The sequence below is a fragment of the Calypte anna genome, chromosome 2 (genome assembly GCF_003957555.1).
Source record: "Calypte anna isolate BGI_N300 chromosome 2, bCalAnn1_v1.p, whole genome shotgun sequence".
Taxonomy (NCBI): Eukaryota; Metazoa; Chordata; class Aves; order Apodiformes; family Trochilidae; genus Calypte; species Calypte anna.
Window position 1 is genome coordinate 63,111,986 of NC_044245.1, and position 12,228 is coordinate 63,124,213.

At 45.7% G+C, this 12,228-nt stretch overlaps 1 protein-coding gene across 4 annotated transcripts in view; it reads right to left on the bottom strand.

Moving 5' to 3' along the window:
* The window catches only part of ATXN1 (ataxin 1), a 212,745-nt gene extending 202,200 nt beyond the window's left edge, over positions 1-10,545 (bottom strand). For 2 of the 4 annotated variants that reach the window (XM_030445773.1, XM_030445778.1), the window contains exons 1-2: positions 10,240-10,545; positions 3,682-3,808 (exon numbers count right to left, since the gene is read on the bottom strand). The gene's annotated coding sequence lies outside the window, so the exon portion shown is untranslated. Of the gene's footprint in view, positions 1-3,681; positions 3,809-9,276; positions 9,398-9,692; positions 9,783-10,239 lie in introns of those variants that run through there. The other 2 variants (XM_030445775.1, XM_030445776.1) reach the window with 2 other exon arrangements.
* Positions 10,546-12,228: the final 1,683 nt, after the last annotated feature.

A 12,228-nucleotide genomic window follows, 5' to 3' on the forward strand; every position in this document is an offset into this window, starting at 1 on the left:
GTATTGAGGCCCAGCAAAACTCACCAGCACAACCCCACCCAATGCCTACATCCGAGAGAGAGGGCAGGACTAGACAGATAACACACAGATACAACTAAATATCACATTTAGTCATCTCACCACTTTCGGCCCCCAGGACATAGAAGTCCTCCACCTCTCTAATACTTACTCTAACATCTGAAAGCCTATAAAGTAATGCTAGCAAGTAGTGCATGGGGCACAAGTCTTATGCCATCTGCAGATACACCATTTCAAAACAGAAGTTGGAAGGTGAATCAAACCTCAGGTTTTGGCTTGTATCTCATAATGGACATGAGGCTTGTCTTTTTATGTAAACAGATCACTAGACCCAACTCCATTTACACTTTTGACCATGTTACAAAACTTTAAATCAGTCAGGCATCAAATCCCCAGCATCTGCCAAAGGAACCACCCCAAAGGTCAGGGCTGAGCTAAGGAGAGAGGACTGAGGGAAAGCCATATTTCTAAGATGTCAGCCTGCACTCATGTCACTTATTTACCTTAGAGTTACTCACTTCCACACAAACTGTTTAAAAAAATACATTTCTAATTACTATCCAGTTATACCTACTTCACTTCTCCATTTCACTTGTGTTAATTTTACCATGTTCAAAATCCCCATTGCCTACCTTCTTCTAGTGCTGAAGCCACTGTAGGCTTTAGTAAACAGCATGAAAGGGAAGAAATAAAACAAGTTATGACAAAAGGACACTGATATGGCAAAAATAGAAAAGACCCCACCACATTTGAACATATTAATATAGTTACACACTAGTACTTTTAAATTCACTACGAAGTATTTTAAAAGGACAGACTGTCATATGTTTGCAGAGAGCAGTAGCCAGAAGTCTACATAAAACAGAATTTATGTCTTATGTAAAGCAACATTGGTTAGTATACAGACATACTTTTGGAAAATTCATGAGAAAAAAAAAAAAAACTTCTTACAATGGGGCTGCAACTGTAAATTCAACCCTGTACTATAATATGATTAATAGATATCAAGTGACTCAACAGTGGAAAAGATTAAAAAGAACTCTTTAGTTGTTAAAATGTCCAGTGTCTCATGCAAAACCCTCTCAACACAACTGTTTCAAAGAAAGCATTGAATCATTTGCCTACGTGGAAGGAGGCAGCACACGGTCTGAACAAATAACAATAACTGTGTTTTGTAGAGCAGGCTAAAATTAACTGGAGTCATGATTTTAAAGGAGGGGGGGGGCAAGAAAAAAAAAAGAAAAAGAAAAAATTGCATCTCTATTTATTTATGTTAATTTTATTTTTACAAATCCCCATGTCCTTATTCAGGCAAGATGCTTGGCAGGCTTTGCAAGAATGCTGCTGGAATCGGCAGGGTGAGCACACCTGGAGCTCCTGCACAATAGCAACATTGTTCCCTGAAGCCATGCAACTCCTCCTGTGAGTAAAGGCACAAATGTACATGTAGGGGCATTAGGCCTAAAGTAAGGTTTCTGAGATGTCATGTTGCATGCATTCAGTAAAACGTGCCCAATGTTCAGTCCCTGTGACAGACACCATGCTAATAAGCTGGATCTGGCTAACACGGAGCAGGGCTTTGGCCACCTTCATTCCTTATGTGAAAGCCATAAAGATGCTGAGTCTCACATGCAATGCTCCATCTCAAGCTGTGAAACCGATCTGTGGCTGCTCGCCGCACAGCGCCGGGTCACGTTTCTTTCACGTGTTACTGCTGTGAGCTCCCCCCTGGTACACTCAGTGACAGGGAGAATGTTTGCAAGCTGGCAGTCCCTACTCCAGTAACTTTTATTTCACCTACTCAGTTTTACAGTAAACCTGTAAATCCTGATTATTCCCCGAGGAAAATGAGAACTAACTAATGAGGCCAACACAGGTACCCCAACCTCAGTGACTAAAATGTCCAACGTGAGGATGAGAAGTCAAAACAAATCTGATCTAAGGTCCACAGAAACACTGTATTTAAGCTGCACGGGTACAGAATAAATGAGCATAGCATTGCATTACCTCATGCCTCTGCACCAGACTTAAATAGGTTACTTTTATCAAAAATGTTTGCTTAACATCTAATATTTTCTTTCTCATGTAATCACAGTAAATGCCAGAAGCTAAAATATTCAAGGTAACTTAGCACTACGTTGTGGATAACACAGCCCGATTATTCACAGGATTTGACCACTACACTATAAGCAAATACTTCTTCTAATTAAGAGGGAGAAGCCTTTCCTGCAGTAATAATTTTTGCAACTAAAAACAATTTCCAACAACCTAAGCTGATTCCGAAAAAAACGAAATGCTTTGTGGAAATGTTAATGTCACAAAAAAAAGCTTCCTTCTATTCCATCTCCCAAGTCAATAGCTGCTATTAACTCAGTTTTCTTCCAAAACTGAAAGACGAAATGCAGCGCACAGGCACTTTGTCTGGTTTTTCAGTCTCAAGAAATTCTTACTGCCCCAAAGTGGTATCATGGTTGCTGTCCACCCCCACCATTCAAACTGATTTGTAAACCATAGCAGGCATGTCTTTGCATGTAACTACTTGCTTAGACAACTTCCCTTTAATGCATAGCACCCTTCCCTGCAGCTACCATAAAACTCAAGTTATGGGCTGCATACTTCTCTATGACATGCTGTATACATTAAAAATTATTCTGCAGTGGCGACTTTCTGATCAGCCCCCTTATAAACAGAAGGCCAGACTAATTAAGTTTTCTAGTTATAAATAGGAAAAAAATTCCTTTGATTTTCTGCAAGTAACCACTACATTTCATTCTCTTTATTTAAAGACATAGGCAATTTTCTTATGACCCTTTCTCTTCTCTTTTTTTTTTTTTTTTTTTAAGCTTTAGCAGTATTGCCAAACCCAAGCACTCGGAAAACATATAAAAGGGCCAAAAAAACAGGCTGGCTTAATAACAATCAGATTAAAGAAATAAAATAAAAATGTATGTTCTTTTTATTGGCAGTATGATCACTGAGCCTTGAGACTTGGCTTTTTCAAGGTATTCTCCACAACCATGGGGGCAGGACAGAGAACAGAAAGGGAGAGCAGACTGATACATGTGCACTATTACATCCTGGCTACAGGCTACACCATTTAGGGGGGGGGCGGGAAATAAATCAGAATAATTTAAAACATTCCTCAAACCTGAGGAAAAGATACCCAGGCACATCAGTGGTGATTTGTTATCCTGGGAAGTATCCTTTTACTGGATGGAGTTTAGTACACAGGAGGAACTCAGGACCCTGGAAAAAATCAAGCAGGCTGCAAGCAGCAAGAACCACTAAAAGCATTAATAAAAGAGACAGAAGAATTTATACAGTTTTACGCGTGGCATTTTACAACAAATAGCAAAGCCTGTAAACTTTTCCATTCATACTATCATCTTTTACTAACCGACTATGCTCTGACCTGAGGTGCGCATAAAACCACTCATCTGGAACCCAGTGTCCTGTAAGTTACCGAACTGAGTCACAGGAGTAAACGAAATTTTTCTGAGGAGAGATTCTCAAGGACCTCTGCTGCCAGGCAAGGGAAGTACAAATGTATCACGAGTAGGTAATCGAACAGATCCGGGTAAGGTGCCCATGCAGATCACAGCTCAAAAGAGACAGTGTACAATTATTATAAGAAACAAACAAAAAAAGCATTATGTTTCTCACCTTATTGGCAGTGCATATCGTACAGTGAAGACAAAACGAAGGTGGTCACTGTCCCACAGGGGTCAAGAATAAATTCACAGCTTGTATTGCTTGCCCGTCTGGCTTGGCCTGCGATGTGACTGTTGATCTAGGAGTTGAGGTGACAGAAACCAAAACAGAAAGAAACAAAAACACAGTTAAGAGTCAAACCCTTTACAGCATCCTAAGACATCCTAATGGAGACTGAGAGAGACTGCTTTTGCTATTACTCAAGCACAAATATACTATAGATTTAATCCTGCAGACATAGACAGTAGAGAGCAGAACCCATTTATTCAACTGAGTGCTCTTTTCCTAAATGTGATCTTAATGAGGTGAAGAACCGTAAGCGAGCTGAGATGACTGCCTTCGCTGCCAACAGAACATATTTTATTTGAGGAGTGGCATCATCCAGAAAACATAGTGCTGCAACTACTACGATCAGGTGAAAAATAAACAGCTTTGGGAATATGACATTACACAGTGCACTATTTTGTCATTAATGTTAGCATGCTAGAGTTGATGCCTATTACTGCAATTTCCCAAATAATACAAAAAAAGGAAAACTCTACCAACGTGGGTTGATTTTTGGGGTTTTTTTCTATTTCTGTATTTCTGCTCTGTAAAATTATGAGGAGCCAGCACTGAATTTCTGATTACATTAATATATTAATATATTAAACTTATATATTAATATATTAAGTACTAATTTATTAATATATTAAATTAATATATTAAGCAAAATATATTTTGGTTTTCCACTTGGAATCTCACCAAATATTTTTACCACTCTTGGGATGATACAAGGATTTAGTGGGACCGTTTCTTCCTCACTTGAAAAGCATTTTTGTTGTTTCAGTTTATGAGCATACTTACTCATTCCTATTTAAGGAAGGATTTACACACATACTTAGCTCTAGCTAGGTTCTTTAATCAATCCTCATTCCACAAAGCCCTTTCTGGGACATGTACTAAAGTAACTTTGCAGAGTGGGACCCATGCATACATACAGATTTGCATGTGTTGTACAATGACCTCAGAATAAAGATTGGAGGGAAAAATAATTTAAAAAGCCCAAAAAATAAGTATTAAATCCTCAAAACATGCACTGAGATCAAAAAGGATTATAGACATCAGTCTGGGTTTTGTCATTCTGCAGAAATGAGGAGTCTGCAAAGTGTCCTACCTTTTAAAACATTAGTCAAGTATCAGTTCAGCCAAAAGTGAGTAAAAACCTTCAAATTCTATACGTACAAAGAATGTGAACCACCGAACAAGACTTCAAAATACAGTGCCTTTTTCTAAATACCTATTTACTTACTTACTACACCTAAGAGTCTTGCATAAAAGTAAAATGAAAGGATGAGGTCATGATTTGCAGTCTGCAAAGCTCTGGCTATTGAAGTCACTGGAATATAGCACATCATTTCTTTGCAATGAGTTATCTGCCTGTGCCAAGTCTGTCGTACTTCTGTTTCTCATGCTAATTATATTGCTATTTGTTAAAGTGAGTCTTGGTTGCAGCCGCCTCAGAAGAGACCTACAACTCAATCTGTTACCTGCAACCTGTGAATTGTACAGACTGTACCTGTGCAGTCCTCCAAAGCAGCCAAACCATTCACAGCCTGTCTGCTTAGCTAAGGCTGTCACACAGCCCAACTTCTCTCAAGCAGCATTGGCATGAGCTGCCTCACACACTGGAGTAGGTTTGCAGCCAGCCAGAGCTTCAGACCACCTATGCAATTCTGACACGCATTTCCTTTAGAGACTGGCATACTTCTTTATTGCATTTCCCCTTCAATTAGTATGCCGCAACAAAAGCAGCACACTCTGTGAACAATGACAATGATAACCCTGGATGCCATTCACTAAGATGTGCTGCTAAACTTCAGCAAGGGGAAAATGAGGCCTTGATTTTGTTCTACCAGCTACATGGCTAAAACAAGTATTTTTAAATTCTAATGTTTAAATCCTCAGTTGCTTTCCAAGTGATGGCATGCAAGTGTCTATTTTATTAATTAACAGGAAACTAGGCCACTGAATCTATTACATAAAAATTTTTGTTAAGTGAAATTCCAGGTCTCTTGTAAATGTCTTCTAAAACAAGGCTAGTTTTTTTCAGTCTTTCCAAACAAATTCAATCTGGCCAGAAGGGCAGGGGAGAAAAGTTGTGCTGTTTATTTTCAGAAAGTCTTTCAGCTATGTATATATGGCCTTTTTGAAAATAATTACTTTCTAATGCTCTCAGACACACAGGTAATTTGTCTTAGAATAAAATATGTATAAGTAGCATGAGGCACACAAAGGCTCACCCTACAGGAGTCATCCTGCATGTAATTATTCCACTCTCCAGCCCGTCCTTTTAACAGGCTCCTACATTTCTAGTCACCTCCTCAGTACAGATGCCCAAAACAGGGGCGATTGTGCGAAGTGGGGAATGCTTTCTTGCTACAAGAGCAAGCTCATCGAGGTACTCAAAAGCTGCACTTTGGGTGTAAGAAACTGCCCACAAACTCCCCATCCTCTTGCCCCTCTGACGAGAAACACCCCAGCTTTGTAGGCAGGCTGAGACCTGCAAACTCATCACACTGAACGTGATATGGCCAGCTGCCTGGCACGGAAGGAGCTGAACCACAGACAGGCATTTCTCATTACCTCCTCCAGCTCCGGTGCTTTACCATCAGAGCGATTAAAATATCTATTTTACTGAGATATTTCTGGATTGCATTATGTTCCAGACTTGTAGTACAAACGCTTGGGAGCTGTGGGTGCTCATGATTTCTCCTCACTGAGACACGAAATCCTTCGGGCCAAGTTCAATATTAGTGTAAGTGCACAGAAGATTAGTGACTGGAATAGGGGTGTTAACCACTTCTTCAGACGCTTAACACAGCTCCCTAATCATGCAAAAATCCTATTTAAGCCCACAGTGCTTTTTGCTGTAAAAAGATATGGAGAAAATAATGGTGATACACGCAGCAGATCACTTTCTGAGCTCTGTTACTCTACTACATGCCTGGCTTAAGTCCAATAAATGGAGTTATTCTAGATATACACCCATGTAAGTGGCTCACAATCTTGTCCCCTGGAGTCACTCCAGATTTATGACATTAGAACAAAGTGCCAAATTTGGTGCCTTTCACAAACAGGTATATTTTTTTTTAAAGTGGCTCGTAAGAGTGGTGTCCAAACACTGAGAGTGAAGAAAAATACACATTCCTCAGTTAAATTTTTAAGAACAGGAAGCAGTTCAGAGCTACTCAGATTGCATATTTTTTCAAGGTATTACTAACTTTGTGGCAGAAAGTCTTCTGTTCTATGGCTACAGTATTTTGATGAGAGCAAATGCAAAAGAAAAAAAAAAAAAGGCAAAACCCACCCAATATCGCAAATAAATTATTTGCTGATTAGAAATTTGTTTTTAACAGTTTTTCACCAAGAAAAAAATCAAGTCAGGTTTCACCAAGGGGCCTAGACCCTGCCAAGAACCACAACAAGACATACCAAACCTAAACAATGAGAGTGATATCCAGCATCATTCATTTTAATTTTACTGGACAGAAAGCATAAAGTACAGTACAGGAGTGGAGAATAAACCTGTGGCCTAAAATATGAATGCCAGAATAGGAACTGCTACAACCTCATGAACACTGTTACAGCCACCAAACAGTTAAAAGCCATCCAGAAACAACAACAACAAAAAAAAACCAAACAAAAAAACTCTGAAGAAACTTTTATGCAAGCTTTTATAAGCCAAAAGCATTCATACGAAGTACCACACCTTTGTTAATTTGCTAGTAATAAACACAAATGGAACTGACGATTTGCCTAACCTGCTGAGCATGCCACGTACCGTCCCATCTGCCTGACACTGCAGTAGGCACAGAACACTCTTCTTCAGAAGTTCAGCCATTAGGAAACTACCCCCGGCATCCTTCAATGTTCAGCAAGCTGGAGGCTGTGGCCGTGCCGGCCATACACCACCAACACCGGGTGGCACAGGCAGGGCTGGCGGTAGCCCGGTGGGTTGCCCGCCAGCCGTACACACACCTGACTGGACGGTGAACACCGTCTGTTACCATGGCAGCCTGATCTAATTACATGACTGATCAGGGCTGGAGTAAGCGGTCTGAAAGCCTACACCGCTGACATGTCGCTACACGACGAGAGAGACAGACAGACAGGCGAGTGCGGAGGAAAATCTATTGACCTCCACCTTATGTAAAAAGTGAGCAGATTACAGCCACCCTCGGAAAAAAAACAAAAAACCCAACAAAACTGCTGCCCATAAAATACCAGTCCAGTTTTACAAACATGTTAGGTGCAGCAACGGGCGATTACAACTTACTATTATCTCGCAGCATCACAAAAATAACTACGGCGTAATATTTTCCCCGGCCATTCTCAATTTCCCTCTCCCTCATTCATAACCCTTGCTCCGTATCACAAAACTGAACCATCTCCATCACCCGAACAGAAATAGATTAACATGAAGCCAGGATTTTCCTTTAGGGGAAGGCTTCATTCGAAACTGAAATTAAAAGTCCTTGACTTCTCGGTGTGTAAGCAGAGTAACTCGCCGTGCCTGACCACATCTGACACGTAGTGTAACCATTACTGCATAAAATACATAACCATGAGCGCTAAAGGTTAACGTGTAACCTGCGTTACAAAATATGAATTTCTTTACCATATGAAAGGGAAAAGGTCTCCGGCAAAGGTCATCTACCTGCAACCTCTCCGATCTCTACACAGAAAGCATTTGTAAGGAGGAAGGTTTTACAAACCCGGATTCCTTCGTCTGTGCGTAACAGGAACGCTTAAATTTTTTCCCCCAATTCTATCTGGAGTTCGGGCTCACAGGGGAAGAGATGCTGCTCAGAGGAGTCCCTATTACACAGCATACGGTAAACAAAATAAAAATAGCCTGTCGCTCTCGTTATCTACACAGTGCATTATATAACGGGCTTCCGACTTGTTTTCTTTTCTATTATTACTCTTCAGTAATTCCTCCTCTTCAATAACATGTAAATCGCTCCCAATTCTGTCATTTTATTATTATCACTATTACTATTACAGTAGGAGCTAACGTTTTCCAGCATGCTTCAATTTAGACTTTAATATTCTCAGCAATTGCACTGACAGATTCAGCACCCACAAAACATACAAGGGGTCGTTTGTTTTCTGACAGTGAATTACGATGCTTCAGAAAAAGGGGAAAAATAAAGCCAAACAAACACACAAAACCCCAACCCCCCCACCCCAACACCCCATCCCGACCCAAGCAAAGCCCGAGGCGGAGGGAGGAAGGGGTAGGTGAGGGGCAGGAGGGCAGCTACCGCAGATGGAAGAGAGCGGAGCCCCGGGGCGGCGGCGGCGACGGGGAGCCCCGGCCCCGCTCCTCCCCCCCCTTCGCCCCCCCGCAACACCGCCGGCCGGACCCCTCGGGCAAGCAGCGGGGCGGGGGCGACCCCCACTTCCTCCCCCACCCCCCAGCCCCCCCCTACCCTAGGCCCTCCCGCCCCGTCCCTCCGCCGGCGCTGCCCCTTCCGCCCCCGCTCCCCCGGCCGGCAGTACCGGGTGGCGTCTGCAGCCGGCCTGGGCCCTGAGTGAAGCGGAGCGGGGCTGCTGCCGGGCACATCCCAGCCCCAGCGCCGCCTCCTCCTCCTCCTCCTCCGCCGCCTCCTCCTCGCTTCATTCACCCTCCGGCAGCCACCCAGCCCCGTACTACATACGCCGTGCGGCGGCGACCGGCCCTGCCGGCACCCGGCCCGCCCGCCCGGCCCCGCGCTGCGCTGCCTTGCGCCCCGCCGGGCCCGCCCGCCGCACACGCACCGCAGAGCTCCCCCCCCATCCTCCCCCCATCCCCCCCGCCCCGCACAGCCACACGCATACACACGCACCCGCCGTGTCGCCACTGGCACGGCACACAGCACAGACACCGCACCCCCCGGCTCACATACACACATACACAGGCGCAGTTTCACACGCACCCCGAGGCCGCCGCCGCCGCCGCACTGGGGGCAACCGCGGCTCGCAAAATGTCCACCGTCCCCGCGGCCACTCACACCCCGTCCGGGCCGGGGGGGGGGTGGGCGGGCGGGGGTGAGGAAGGAGGAAGGAGGCTGGAGGGGGGGGGAGGGGGGAACAACTGCAAGAGTGGCTCCCTTCGCCTTGTCGCCCCGGCTCCACAGCCCGGACCCGACAACCCGCTCCCGCAGCGGGGCGCACCGTGTCCCCGAACCCCCGCTCCGCTCCCTCCACCGGTGCCCTCGGCCATTTCACGGCCTCCCACCCCCGGGGCCGGGCCCGCACTCGGGCCCGTGGCACCAGCGCCCGAGAGCCGGGGGCGGCCGCAGCAAGACAGACTGTAACCCCGCGGCGGAGTGGGTAGTGCGCTCCCCTTCCCCCCCCCCAGCCCCCGGCCCCGTGTTTTTCCAGCTGGAGATCGCCGGCGATTTGCAGTCTAAACAAGGGAAGAAGCCGGCGGAGGGGAGGGGGGGCAGGCAGAAAGAAGAGGAGGAAAAAAAAGCCACTTACTGTAAAGTGTCAGTGGAGGTGGGGTTGGCGTGGGGGGGGGGTCAGAGAGAGACTCTCACACAAACGTCTTCCTAGCTGGTCACGGGGCTTGGGTCTGCTTTTTTGTTTGTTTGTTTGTTTTTCCTTCCCCCTGCAGTGACACAGGTCCGGGATGTCTCCACCACTGTAGTAGAAATGATGTCTGCGGTACAGCGCTCGCTCCCTCTCCTCTCTCCAGCATGTAAATGGGTAATAGAAGCCAAATATGGAGCAGTTGGCTGCCTCTGCAACAGCTCAAGGATCCTACTTCATGCAAAACGGCGGGGGGGGGGGGGGGAAGAGTGGGGGTGGTGGAGGAGGGGGGGGGGAAGAGAAGGGAGGAGGAGGAGGCAAGGCAACACTCTGGCAGGCGGCCAAGAGAGCCACACAGATTATTGCATACGCGCAGCACCGCCGGGCCAAGGCGGCCTTAACCCTTTGCGGGGCCGCCGCACGCTGCCCGGGGCCGGACACGACGGGCCCGGGGCTCGAGGTGCGGGAGAGGAGGGGTACGGTGAGGAGGGTTTCGCTTCGCCTTGCCTCTCCTGGCCTGGCCTCGCCACTTACCTCCTCCTTCCCCTTGTCACACTTCAAAGGCCAGGCTGGCTCTCGCCACGGCGGGATTAATCCCTGCGCATGCCGCCGTTCCCAGCGAAGTCCCCGCTCCCGTGGCAGGCTGCGTCGCGGGGATCTGAAAGCACTTCGCAGGAGGAAAGGAATGAGCTGGGGAGGGGGTAACGAAAAAACAAACAAACAAACCAAAGCCCCCACCAAACAAATAGCAACCCAAACCAATATTGTTTAAGGGTGAAAGGAAGAGACAGCTATTGCAGCCTGCTGTCCCTCAGAAATGGCAGGGAATGCTGGTTTAAAGGATGCATGAAAATCAGTTGCTTAGTCGAGGCTGGTCTGACTCTCTAAGGGAGGAAATAAAACTGTGCTGGAAGCCAGGGAATGCTCTGAAGCAGCCTCTGCAAGAGTCAGAAAGAGGGTGATTTTATTTAAGATGCCATATTGCATTCCGCTGTGGAGAACTGCGAAGTGATTTAGAGCAAGAGCCTGCATCCCACTCCCTTTTTTTCTGAATTAGTTTTATTTATCCGGATCCTTGGCATATGCTTGAGTTGCTTTGTAGAAAGTACCTTCCACTTCATTCAGACCAAAGAGGCTCTGACTCATACCGTCACTGAACTACAAGACAGGCAGGGCTGAACCACGCATGTTTGGGTACTAACTCACTCTGGATTCCTTAGCAGCATTTGATCAAAGATCCCCTCGCATCTCTCCCAGCTGCACGCAGACCACTGTGAGGGTCTCCCAAACTCCCCCACCCTCGGCTAAAGGCAACTTACACTTCCCTGACACTCCAGCATCAGGTTGTTATTCCTCCTCACGCAGATATCTGCAGTACCATAAATTGCATCGATGGGCAAATAAGAAGCACAGATGCAAGACGAAAACTGGAGAAAATAGCCTCTTTCTGGACTAGCTGAGCCTGATCTGGAAGTCTTAGAAGAAAAGACAAAACACCAAATTACCAAGCCAGGTACAACTTAGGGATATAAAACAAATTGTGGAGGAAATGAATGGGAGGAACACAGCCAAAGGACAGCAGGCTGCTCTGCTTGCATGCAACCTGACAGCAGTCAGTACGGAGCCATTCACGCTCTGCTTTGGCATCAGGAAGAGAGGGACAGCACAGAGTAGGCCTCTCCCCACTCCAAAGACATTGCCAAAAATGTTGCATAAATACTAAAGGCCTTTATGTACCAGCTCCATGGAGCTGGATGCTGCGAGGTCACAGGCCTCAGAAAGGCCTCAGATCTATACTCCCAGCAACTTGGCCATCCAGAGCAGGCTGTTTGTTGCAGCTTTTAGCAATTTGCCACAACAGTAAGCTCCAAGTTACTGGGTTTTAGTGCAAGTATTTCTCCTATATGTCCATTATATATTAGCACTACATTTAAGCAC